Raw genomic sequence first — 11,281 nt, 5'->3', positions numbered from 1 at the left:
CCGCAAAAAAAAATCTCAGGGAAAGACTCTGATTGGCTAGGCCTGGGTCATGTGCCCATCTCTGGACCAATCCCTGCAATATCATAGGAGGAATGCCATGATTGGTCAAGACTGGGTCACATGTTCAGTCTTCTGGTCAGGAGGGTGGTAAGAGGGGAGGGACAACCCCACCAGAACTTCCAGGAGAAGGGTAGTTCCTTAAAGGAAGGAAAACTAGGTGGAAAAAGCAACAAATGTCTCCTCTTGCTATTTTTTTTGTTAAGTTTTGACTTTTTAGTTTCTCTTGTTTTTATGATACAGATGATCCTAGACTATATGGATTGGTATGGAACGTTATCCTCAACCTAGGGCTGAGTGTGTGTGTCTTTACATATAGCACGGGGGTCGGAGGTAGACTGCCCGGGTTCCAATCCCAACTTTGCCGCTTTCTCACCATGGTCTTGAGCAATTGATCCCCAGTTGCCTCATCTGTAAAATGGGCATAATAATAGTGCCTACTTCATATCATTACTTCGAGAATTAAAGAAGTAAACCCACGTCAAGTACATGTGACTGGCGGTTGGCATATTGTAGGTTTTTGATAAATGTTAGCTGTCGTAGATGCCTAGAGAGAGGTTATCAGCCTGACGGGGGTCAGACAGGTAAGCTAAATGAGGGCACAACAGGGAATGGTGGGGCTTGTGGCAAAACGGAGAGGCTTGTCCCATGTGAACTGGGCAGCTGGTCCTCAGGGCCAGCCGACTGTTGCCTTGAAAAGACAAGAGCCTGGGATGGCCAGATCTCTGTTTTTCAAAGATCACTAGATTTATAAATGTGTGTGTGATATTAATAATCAATTAGTTTTTTAAAAAAAATTGCAAAATGCTGGGGCGCCTGGGTGGCTTGGTTGGTTCAAGCATCTGCCTTTGGCTCAGGTCACGATCCCAGGGTCCTGGGATCAAGCCCCGCATCGGGCTCCCTGCTCAACAGGGAGCCTGCTTCTCTCTCTCCCTCTGCCTGCTGCTCCCCCTGCTTTTGCTCTCTCTGTCAAATAAATAAATAAATAAATAAATAAATACATAAAATCTTTTTTAAAAAATTAAAAATAGGGGGCGCCTGGGTGGCACAGCGGTTAAGCGTCTGCCTTCGGCTCAGGGCGTGATCTCGGCGTTGTGGGATCGAGCCCCACATCAGGCTCCTCCGCTGTGAGCCTGCTTCTTCCTCTCCCACTCCCCTTGCTTGTGTTCCCTCTCTCACTGGCTGTCTCTATCTCTGTAAAATAAATAAATAAAAAATCTTTANAATCTTTAAAAAAAATTAAAAATAAAAAATAAATAAAAAATTGCAAAATGCTGAGCTGGAGAACAAGGGGGAAAGCCAACAAAATGGGTGTCTCTGGCTCATGGCTTACCTATTCAATGCCTCAGCAACAACACACGATGGAAGGACATTCACCAAAATGTTAACACATAGATTATCTCTGGGTTATGGAATTTAATGTGGTTTGAGCTTTCTGTGCATTTTTTATGTTCATCTGAGACTTGGGCTCAGATCCCAGCTCTACCCGTGTGGCCTGGGGCACGTGCCCTTACCCTGTGAGTCGGCTTCCTTATGGGCAAAGGGAAGATAAGAATGCTTCCTTCTTCTGTGGGGAGGAGAGGATTGCAAAAGCAAAAGGTGCAAAGGTCATGGCCCAGTATTCAGTGTACAGGTGTGTATGGGATAAACTGCCAGCCAGTATCCAGCTGTGCTGCCCAGCTCAGACGTCTGAGAATGTGGCCCCTCTGTGCTGGAGACGTGTGAGCTTTCAGGATCCCCAAATGTTTGAGTGTGAGCATGGGACTCGTCAGGTGGAATTTCGAGGGGTGGGAGATGTTACGTGGAAGTCATCATCTCACACTGAGTAGGTGGCCAGGGGTCACTGAGTGCATCCCCAAGTGCTGGGTGCAAGGGATGGGAAACTCAACAGACACCCCCAACACTCAGTGGTAAGCCTGGGGCTGGAGGGTCTCCAAATCCATTCAGGGAGGGCCTCCCAGAGCAGGGGTGCCCGTCCAGAATCTTGGATCTTTGTACAACAAAGGAAAGAATCCTGTGGAAGGTCAAGCAGGAGTGCGTGCTTTGGCGAAGGTGGTGGTGGGACATGTTCCAGGTGGAAGGAACAGCAGGAACAAAGGCTCAGAGGCTGGAGATGGGGTGGAGGGTGTGATTGGGAGGAATCCAGACCTGGCCCTAGTTCTGCCTCGGGTTTCTCCCTCCCCCGACTCCTCCTCCCTGGCCTCCACCCTCCACTCAGCTGCTCCCTGACTCCTGCTTCCCCTTTCCAACACAGGTGGCAGAAGTTTCCGGTTGGCACTGTAGTTTCTGCTGGGGACAGGAACACACACATTGGCACATCAAGCCTATGGATACATGCGGGTCACGTGCACACTGGAGGTGGCCCCAGGCTCCAGCCTCCTCAAAAGCTCACCGGAGTGGGGCCTGGAAGAAGCAGAACCCTCCAGTGGGCCTCAGTGGCTGCACGTGGGATGGGATGGGGCCGAGGTTCGGGGCAAGCTGGAGGCAGGGTCTCCCTGTGACGGCCTCCCTCCCGGGTGCCAGAGGGCTGTGGCAGTTTTGGGCGTCTGTACCTGTTCGACCACACCCACCAGGGCTCTGCTCATCTCATTTGGCCCAGGGGGTTCGTGCTCACACCTGGATGTAAGGGCTTCTGACAGGGAGCACCGGCATTTGCAGCATGGAGGTGGGAGGTGGGCTCCCCAGCCAGGGAGGCGGGATGGAGGGGGCTGCTGGTGGGAACCAAGGTGTTAGCCTGTGGGGCCCTGGAGGGAAATGGTACCACAGGGACGGGGTGGGGGGGAGCAGGAGGAGGCCCAGGAGAAAACCAGGGAGGTCCGAGACCCCGAGAGGAGGGCCTTTGAAGAAGTAGCCAGCACTGCCTCCCGTAGGTGTTGGGGAAGTGAAGTTCTCTGGGCCCCCAGTGCATTAGCAGCTCGGGATGGGAGGTGGGGAGGCAGGGGCCACAAGCAAAGGGAGCTGAGGAAATGGAGGCAGAGAGGTGTTGAGAAAAGATCAAGAGGTGGGGTCCCGGGAGCGGGGGGGTGGGGTGGAGGGCCCGGGGTGGGGGTGTGGTCAGCCCAAGGCAAAAGGCCAGAAGGTTCCCTTGGCCCAAGGGCATCGCCACGGTCTACCTTACAGACCAAGCCAGAGATGCTCAGAGGAGCTGCGGCCAACACGCAGGGATTCCGGCCCAGGGTTTGGTTCTGACTTGCGTGTTATTGTGGTTAAGGTTGAGTCATATTTCTGGGACCTCAGTTCTAGTTACTGGGGAGGCCACTCCTCCAGAGTTCTTGTCAGTCCCTCCAAGATTGAAATCTGACACTTGAGGATTTAAACTTCAGTCTACCGCGGAGTCCCATTTTTTGGCTTAAAAGTGTAGTTATAGACTTGAACAAAGTGATCTGTTGACACGTGTTCTCATGGGTCCCCTTTCTGCCATTTTGGTGTCATCTCTGGGCAGTGCTGGGGCTCCCTGCGACCTCCAGCTTTGAAAGCCAACTGGTCACATCATTCTTCTGCTTAAAAACCGTCAGGGGCTTCCCGCTGGCCTCCAGATGGCATTGAGACTCCATAACATGACCCGCGAGACCTTCTGGAAGCTGACTGCTGCCCGCTGCCCTGTGTTACAGCACTATGGACCATCCTGCTTTGTCTTGGTCAGTCCATGTCCTCTCATGCCCCAGGGCCTTTGTATATGCCACTCCTTCCACCAGACTTGTTCTTTCTCCTCACCATCTCTGGCCAACTCCTATCCATGCTTTTGGTCTTGGCTTAAACTGTGCTTTCTCTGGAAATTGTGTCCTAACCTGAGTGCTCATGGCTCCTGCACACCCGGCCAGAATCCTAGGACCCGTCACCCTAATTGCTTGCTCAAAGTTTGTTTTCATCACTAGAACATGAACTTTTGGAAGGATGAAGCCAGGTTGATCTGATTGGCCTGTGGTGCTAAGTTTTGTTGAATGAATAATAGCGGGGGTGGGGGCCAGGGATCTCCCACATCAGCTCTAAGGGCCTGTGGATCCCTGACTCATGATGGCCTGCACCAGTCAGGCACCTAGCTGCCCAGCAGGTCGGACGGAGTCCGAGCGTCTTCCCTGCCGCTAACCTGTGTCGGGTGGTAACGCTCCCTCCCAGCGCAGCCGTGGGCAAAAGTGAGAGCGGAGTCTATTAGCAATTTCCAGCCATTTTCCAGCGTTGAGCTCGGGTCCTCACCCTCGCTCTGAGGTTGGCCATCCCCATATTGGCAGGGTAGTTCTGTTAATCAGAACCTTTAGTTATCCAGAAGCTGGGTGAAATAGACCAGCTTGGGATGGCAGTGAGATTGTGACCCCTGAATTCCCGAACATTCTGCCGGAAGGGCCTCAGGCGTGTCTGTCTGCGGTCTCTCCCCCAGTGAAGAGAAAACCATGGCAGGTGTGGGAGGCTGGGGGCCCTAGTACCCTGAGACTCATTTTCATTCTCTTTTCCTACTGCCCTTTCTATGCCCTCAGCTGCCCCACAGACTTCGTGTGCTGGGAAGGAGGCCACGTCTGGTTTCTCCGTGTGACCCCAGGTCCATGGGGTTGAGACAACTCTGCCACAGATGGGGGATGCACCTTGCCCAAAGTCAGCACAAAGGGGTGGGAGGGACACAGGACCCCTGACTCCCACCTGCTAGAACTTTCTATCTGGACCTGCGTTTTGAGGCCAGGATGTGGGGCCTCGCAGGTGGGGGTCCAGCTGGGTGGCGTGAGGGCAAGAAAGGGCACGGGCCTTGTGCCCAGGCAAAGCCAGCCTTCCACTGCTGGCTCTGTCCCTCCAGGCCACGCGATGGGAGCTGAGTCACTCAGCCACCCTCAGCCTTGGTCTCAACTCTGCAAGATGGGACTTTTGCTCCCTGAACCCTTAGACATGCCCAGAGTGCACGTCCTCTCCCTCTCTGGGCCTCGGTTTCCTTTTCCACAAAACCGGGAAAAATGACGGCACCTCCCATAGGACCGGTGTGAGGGGTTTCACAGAGGAATCCTCTAAACGCTGGCACTGGGCCGGGCCTTGGGGCAGTGGGAGGGCCCGGCCTGGGTCCTCAGCTTCTGGGAGCCCGGGCCGGGAGGAGGAGACAGACGGGGGTAGGGTGGGGGACGTGGAAGGGGGGAACGTGGCAGGGTGGGGTCTGTCCCCTTGGTCACCCCCTTCCCCGGGTTTCCGCTGAGACCGGGAGACCAAAGGCAGCTCGCGGGCTCCGCCCTGTGGTGGCCGCAGGGATGCCACCCAGAGAAGCCACCGCCTGGGACTGGGGGTGAGGGTGGGGGTTGGTCTCAGGAGGTGACTGTGGCTGGGACTAGAGGCTGAGCAGAGCCCGGCAACCCTGCCTCTGTCTTCCCTTTCCCTCTTCACTCCATTCCTCCTGACCCTCCATTGCTGGCCTCAGGGTGGCGGTGGGGGTGAAGTGGAGGGGAGGGGGACAGGGAGGTGACGGGTTGGTAGGTAGGACCAAGGGGAGGTGGGTGAGGTCACACAACTGGTTCAGAATCTATCTTTATTTAAGTGGTGGGTATTTTGTCCACCATGATTTATTGCTTTGATTTTGATTTATAAAGATATCACAAAATATTATTTATCTTGATTCATGAAGTTTTGGCTTCCCCTTAGATTCTGTGCCGAGGTGATGGGGTTTCATGCCTCACCCTCGCCCAGCCCTGCTGGGGGAGGGGGCAGATGGGGAGTGGCTGGGCTGCAGCTGGAGTTCCGGAAGGCCTTTCCTGGAATCCCGCCCACAACCGTTTCCCCCTCCCAGCCTCCCTCCATCTTCCACCAGCCGTCTCCTCCCTTCATCACCTGTCCATTTGTCCATCTGTCCGTAGTTAAGAACCTGCGTTCTGCATTTAGATGGTCTGAGTTTGCGTCTTGGCTGCCCAGCCTGGGTGAGCTATGAAAATTAAAAATTTTGTGGGTCAAACCCACTATCAACAGAGTAAAAAGACAACCCACAGATTGTGAGAATATACTTACCAATCTGACAAGAGATTAACATCCAGAACATACAGAGAACTCCCAAAACTTCTAAAATAAAAGAACAGGGGCGCCTGGGTGGCTCAGTTTATTAAGCGAACGACTTTTGATCTTGGCTCAGGTCTCCATCTCAGGGTCGTGAGTTCAAGTCCTGTGCTGAGCATGGAGCCTACTTAAACAAAAGGAGACAAAACAAAACAAAACAAAAACCCAGCCTGATTCAAAAACAGGCAAAGGACTTGAATATAGGTTTCTCCAGAGAAGAAACACCAATTCCCAATGAGCACACGAAGGGACGCTCAACATCGCTCATCAGTAGGGAGATGCCGATCCAAACTCCAATGAGATACCACCTCACACCCGTTAGGATAACTTTTACTCAAAAAAACAAACCAAAAAATATGTTGGCGAGGACGTGGAGCAATTGCAACCCGTGGGCACTGCTGGCGGTTAGGGAAAATGGCGGAGCTGCCGTGGGAAACAGTATGGCCGCTCCTCAAACAATGGAAAACAGAATCACCAGATAATCCAGCAATTCCACTTCCGGGGTTACACTCCAAAGAATGGAAAGTGGGGTCTTGGAGGGAGACTTGTACACCCGTGTTCCCAGCAGCATTATCCACAGTAGTTAAAACGTGGAAACAGCCTCTGTGACCCTTACGGACGAATGGATGAGCAAATGTGCTCCCTCCTTACACTGGAATATTACTCAGGCTCAAAAAGGAAGGAAAGTCTGCCAAACGCTACAACATGAGTTCCTTACACTCCATGACGTAAGCCACACAACGACAAACACTGTATGATTCCACTTACGTGAGGTGTTCAGAGGAGTCAAAATCATAGAGGCAGAAAATAGGAAGGTGGGTGCCAGGGGCTGGGGGAAGAGGGGGTGAGGAGCTAGTATTTAATGACTGAGTTCCAGTTTGACAAGATGGAAGGAGCTTTGGGGACGGATGGCGGTGCTGGTTGTACAACATTATGACTATATCGGATACCACCGAACTGTCCACGGAAAATGGGTAAGATGGGAAATTTGATGTCATGTGATTTTATGGCTGCGGCAAATACTAAAAATTGGCTCCCTCAACAGATCTGGAGCTCCACAGCAAGGTGTGGTTGGGAGACACGTACCCGGGTGTCATCCACATGCGGGGGGTGAACGCGAGGTCATGAGACGGCACGCACGTGCTCATGGAAGCTTTGGACAGCTGAGTTCAGATCCCCGCAGAAAGCAGCATTGTGGGGTCCAAGTGGCAAGAGGGTCAGAGGTCAGAGAGGTGGAAGGACAGGAGGAGACTAGTCAGGCAAGGCGAGGGAGGGAGCTAGAGGCCTTTGTCGTTGATGCTTACCCATGATTCAGAGTGTCTTTTGGGACCACCGCACCTCCACTTCCAGTCCGCGTGATTGATGAGCTGTCTCCATCCCTAGATCCAGGCAGGGGGTGGAGAAGGCAAGACGGATGTCCAACTCCCCATATTCCATCTCCTGATTGGCTCAAGAGTGGACCTGTGACCAAAGTAGGGCCAATGGGATTCAACCCTGGGATTTCTGCTGGAACAACTAGGAACACGAAACTGCTTTCCAGCTGTGATTTCCGGCCGGAGGACGGGGCAAATCCGGAGCTGCTAGTGCCACCAGCGGGATCCTGACAGGAAGTGAGTGGGCAGAGGGAGAGCAGGAGGTTGAGTCTGGATGACATCCTATGAGCTTCCGGATCCACCAAAGCCCGGAGCCTGGACAACTTGGTTACCTAAGCCAATTCCCTTTATGGCTGTGGCAAATAGTGAAACTCGGCTCCCTCGACACCTATGTCCAGTGTGTCTCCCAATTTCCTTCCTCTGGTATAGAGTCTGCAAAGCTAAATCATTTCCCAGGGTCCTTTGCGGCCAAGGTGGCCATGTGGTTCTGGCCAACGAGGGAGTCCCTGGGGAGGACGTCATTTCCTGAATAGAAGGAAATTCTCATTAGGAGAATGCCGTTTGGGGCCCGCTCCTCCTCCCCTTTCTTGCCACTTGGCGTGTGGGTAGGAGGCCAGGAGGCGCAGACACCATCTTGCAGAGAAGACAGACTGCAGGACAAGCGCTAGGGATGTTGGGACCAAAAACCAGGATGAGCCTGGGCTCCCGATGGCATCACAGGTGCTGCGGCTCCAGGCCTGGGCTGCCTCTTTCTGACATCTCGCTGAACGAGGCAATACACCCCTGCGTGTTCAGGCCTCTGCTGCCGGGTTTCTGCAACTGAGAGAGTCGGCTGATACCCAGAGCCGGGAGAGGAGCCCAAAGCAATGCACAGTGAGCCTTTCAAAAGTACTTAAAAGGGGGTCCGTTGTCCCTAGGAGGGTGATGCAGAGATCTGGGAGAATGGGGCCTGAGATGAAACAGTGGGTCGGCTCCCTTGCCTTCAGCTCTCCCCCCTCTGCTGTGCTTGCCTGCGCCGTGGAGCCGGCAAAGCTCAGAACACCAGAACACCATTTCTCCTGGATCCGTTGCTGCTGTGGTTCCAGCTGTGCATTTGGGGAGGGGAGGGCATCTACCTGCTGCTTTGGGCAGGGAGCGGGGAGCGGTGGTAGCAGAGGAGGGAGTGGGCAGGGAGGAGGCAGCTGGGAACACGCAGGTGCCTTCGGGGGGGAGGGAGAAAGGGGGAAGAGGACAAGGGCCCATCTCAGGATGGGTTTGGTGGGGTGGAAGCTGAGGTCATCTGAAGGAGAGGTTGGTGGTTCCAGAATGTGGTCAGGGGAGGGGTGTGTGAGAAGGAAAGCTCTTGGGGCTCAGCAAGGGGGTGGCTGAGCACCTGGGGTCTTGCTGAGGCTCAAGGGGAGTCCACGGGGGTGGACGGGGTGGGTCAGGAGGTCTAGGCTCCTGGGTGGGGACAGCCAGGTGTGTCGTGGGAGGCCAAAGAAGGAAGACGTTAAGGGTGGTCTGGGCCACTTGTGCGGGACGAGGGATCTAAGAAGGGGCTGCTGGCTGGGGATGTGGGGGTAGGGGCCTGGGCGAGTGGCCAAAGAGAGGACAGTGCAGCTGGCGGGGGCAGGGTGGAGGGCAGGGTGGGGAAAGCCTGGAGAGGGACACAGATATGCCCCAGATAGACATATGTGGTAGAAGGGATTTTCCTGCCTCCTACCCCCTCCTAGTTCCTCTGTCTGGTATGGGGAGGCTGGCAACGGAGGACGCCTCTGGTCACGCAGCTCAAGGTGGAGAAGGAGGCAGCCCCATGGTCCTTTGGGTGGTCCTGCCTGTCTTGAGCTGGACTCCTCCCCTGGGTGACCTCCTGCTGCTTCGAGTATCTCTACCTTTGGACAACTCCATGCTTGTGTCTACCCTGGATCCTTCCCCTTGCTCCAGACTCATCATGCAACATACCCGACATGCCTTTGTCTGATAGGCTTCTCAACCGACATATCCAGAAAGGAGGCCTTGATTGCTGACCCTGCACCCCCTCTCCTCCCAGTCACCCCTTTCTGGTTAAAGGGCACGTCCATCTTCAGGGTCGCTAGGAATGAAACTGATGCCATCCTGACTGCATCAGCAAATCCTGTAGACCCCACAGACTATATCCCAGGTCCAGCCACTTCTCCTATCCTCCACCATCACCTCCTTGACCCTGGCCTCTTTCCCTCTCTGGATACCTCAGTGAGGGCAGGCTCTCCTAGCCTCTGCCCTTGTCCCACTAGAGGCTATTCCTCACGCGGCCACCAGGGGGAGCCTCTGCGATGCAGATGGGGCTTTCCTGCTCACGGAAGGAAGGCAAAGTGGTCACTGGTGCCTCCAGGCCCTCCAGCCGCTCTGCCTACACTTCTCTGAACCCCACCCGCCTTCTTGCTGCCCCTGAAAATAGTCTGAGCTCCTTCCCACCTTTGCCCTTGGCGGGTCGTTCTGCCTGCTGTGCAGTACCCTTCTCCCATCTTTGCAGAGCTCAGTCTGGCTTCTAATCATTTTGACTTCTTCTCTTCTCTTTCTCTTCTGCCTCCCTTGTTAGCTTTTCGTGGCTCTTTTCACCACCTGTATTCTCATTATCTGTATTAACTTGTGTATTGTCTGTGTCCCCAGCAGCATGTGAACTCCCTGGGGCAGGGACTTGGATTTGCCCACGGCCATGTCCCCAGGGCCTAGCACGGAGGACTAGCTTGTTACATATATGCGGTGTATGCGGCATGATGCATAGTGTATGCCAACCTAACAAGGCCCAGGGGACTTGTCAGCAGGAGGCCATCCTCCCCCTCCCCCAATTCCTGGGATCGAAAGTGTCTTCCCCCTCCCTGCTCAGCATCAGAGTCCCCTGGCCCACCCAACAGTGTAGCAGGCAGAAAGGCTGGGGAAAAAAAGGGGTTAAATGGCCTGGGGGTCCATGGAGGAGGAAGGGGACTTTGAGAGTCAAAACCCAAGACCTGTCCATGGGACAAGATGGGGAGGCTGCTTTGCATGGAGTGGAGAAGTGGCGCCAAGACTCCTTGCCTCGGTCTGTCTAGAGCAAAGGTGTGCCTTTGTGTGCGTGCCTGAAGGCTGCCAGGCAGGCTGGGGTTGGGGTCTCTGCTCCTAACCTTCCACGAGAAGGCTAAGGCGTGGGGAGGTAAGCAGAGGATGCGGGTGGCGGGGCAGGCGGAACACCCAATGCTGCGTCTTGGAGGAGAGATAAGATCTGGTCTGGCAGAAAGGGACGACAGGGATTTGAAGGGGGAGGGAATGGCAAGTGCAAGGCCAGACTGAGTGTGGCTCTGAACCTTCCAGGGGTCTGGCCTGGGTGTGCTAGAGGGACAAAAGTGTAGGGGTGGGGACAAGCGCGGGGACCCTCCCTCCCTGAGTGAGAGTGAGCCTCACCAAGGGCGAACAGGATCTCATTTACAGTTGGGGAAACTCCTGGCCCTCCCCCAGCGGCCCTCAGCACCGACCCTCACCTGTCTGCATTCTTAACTAAAGCTGTGGGGTGGGAAGTGGAAGCCCAACTGGAGAAGTAATAGGAGGGAGGAACCACGGGGCCCTGAAGGGGCTTGCTGCTGGGACTGAGCGAAGGGAACACGGCCCCTTCCAGGAACATTCAAACGCAGGAGCGAACGTGTAGGAGCCAACGGCGGCTTTTCCGTCAGCTGGGAGAGAATCCAGTGCTAGCGTGCAGGGCGCTGGCCGATGGGGAGCCACCTGGAAAAAAAACAAAGTAGCATCTGCTCTGTGATGTAGCAAATAACCAAATGTAGAAAGCTTTTTTTTTTTTTTTTTAAAGATTTTATTGATTTGATAGAGAGAGAGGCAGCCAGCGAGAG

At 54.5% G+C, this 11,281-nt stretch overlaps 1 long non-coding RNA gene across 3 annotated transcripts in view; it reads left to right on the top strand.

Annotated features, from left to right (window-relative positions):
• Window positions 1-7,822, top strand: part of LOC117796460 — a 12,053-nt gene extending 4,231 nt beyond the window's left edge. The window contains exons 1-3 of one of the 3 annotated variants that reach the window (XR_004620987.1): window positions 2,490-2,679; window positions 3,573-3,695; window positions 7,456-7,822. This is a non-coding gene — a long non-coding RNA (uncharacterized LOC117796460). Of the gene's footprint in view, window positions 1-2,489; window positions 2,680-3,572; window positions 3,696-4,529; window positions 4,985-7,455 lie in introns of those variants that run through there. The other 2 variants (XR_004620988.1, XR_004620989.1) reach the window with 2 other exon arrangements.
• The last annotated feature ends 3,459 nt before the right edge of the window (window positions 7,823-11,281 follow it).

Source organism: Ailuropoda melanoleuca, chromosome 15, assembly GCF_002007445.2.
Source record: "Ailuropoda melanoleuca isolate Jingjing chromosome 15, ASM200744v2, whole genome shotgun sequence".
NCBI classification, from domain to species: domain Eukaryota; kingdom Metazoa; phylum Chordata; class Mammalia; order Carnivora; family Ursidae; genus Ailuropoda; species Ailuropoda melanoleuca.
This window is presented reverse-complemented; position numbering and strand designations above follow the sequence as displayed.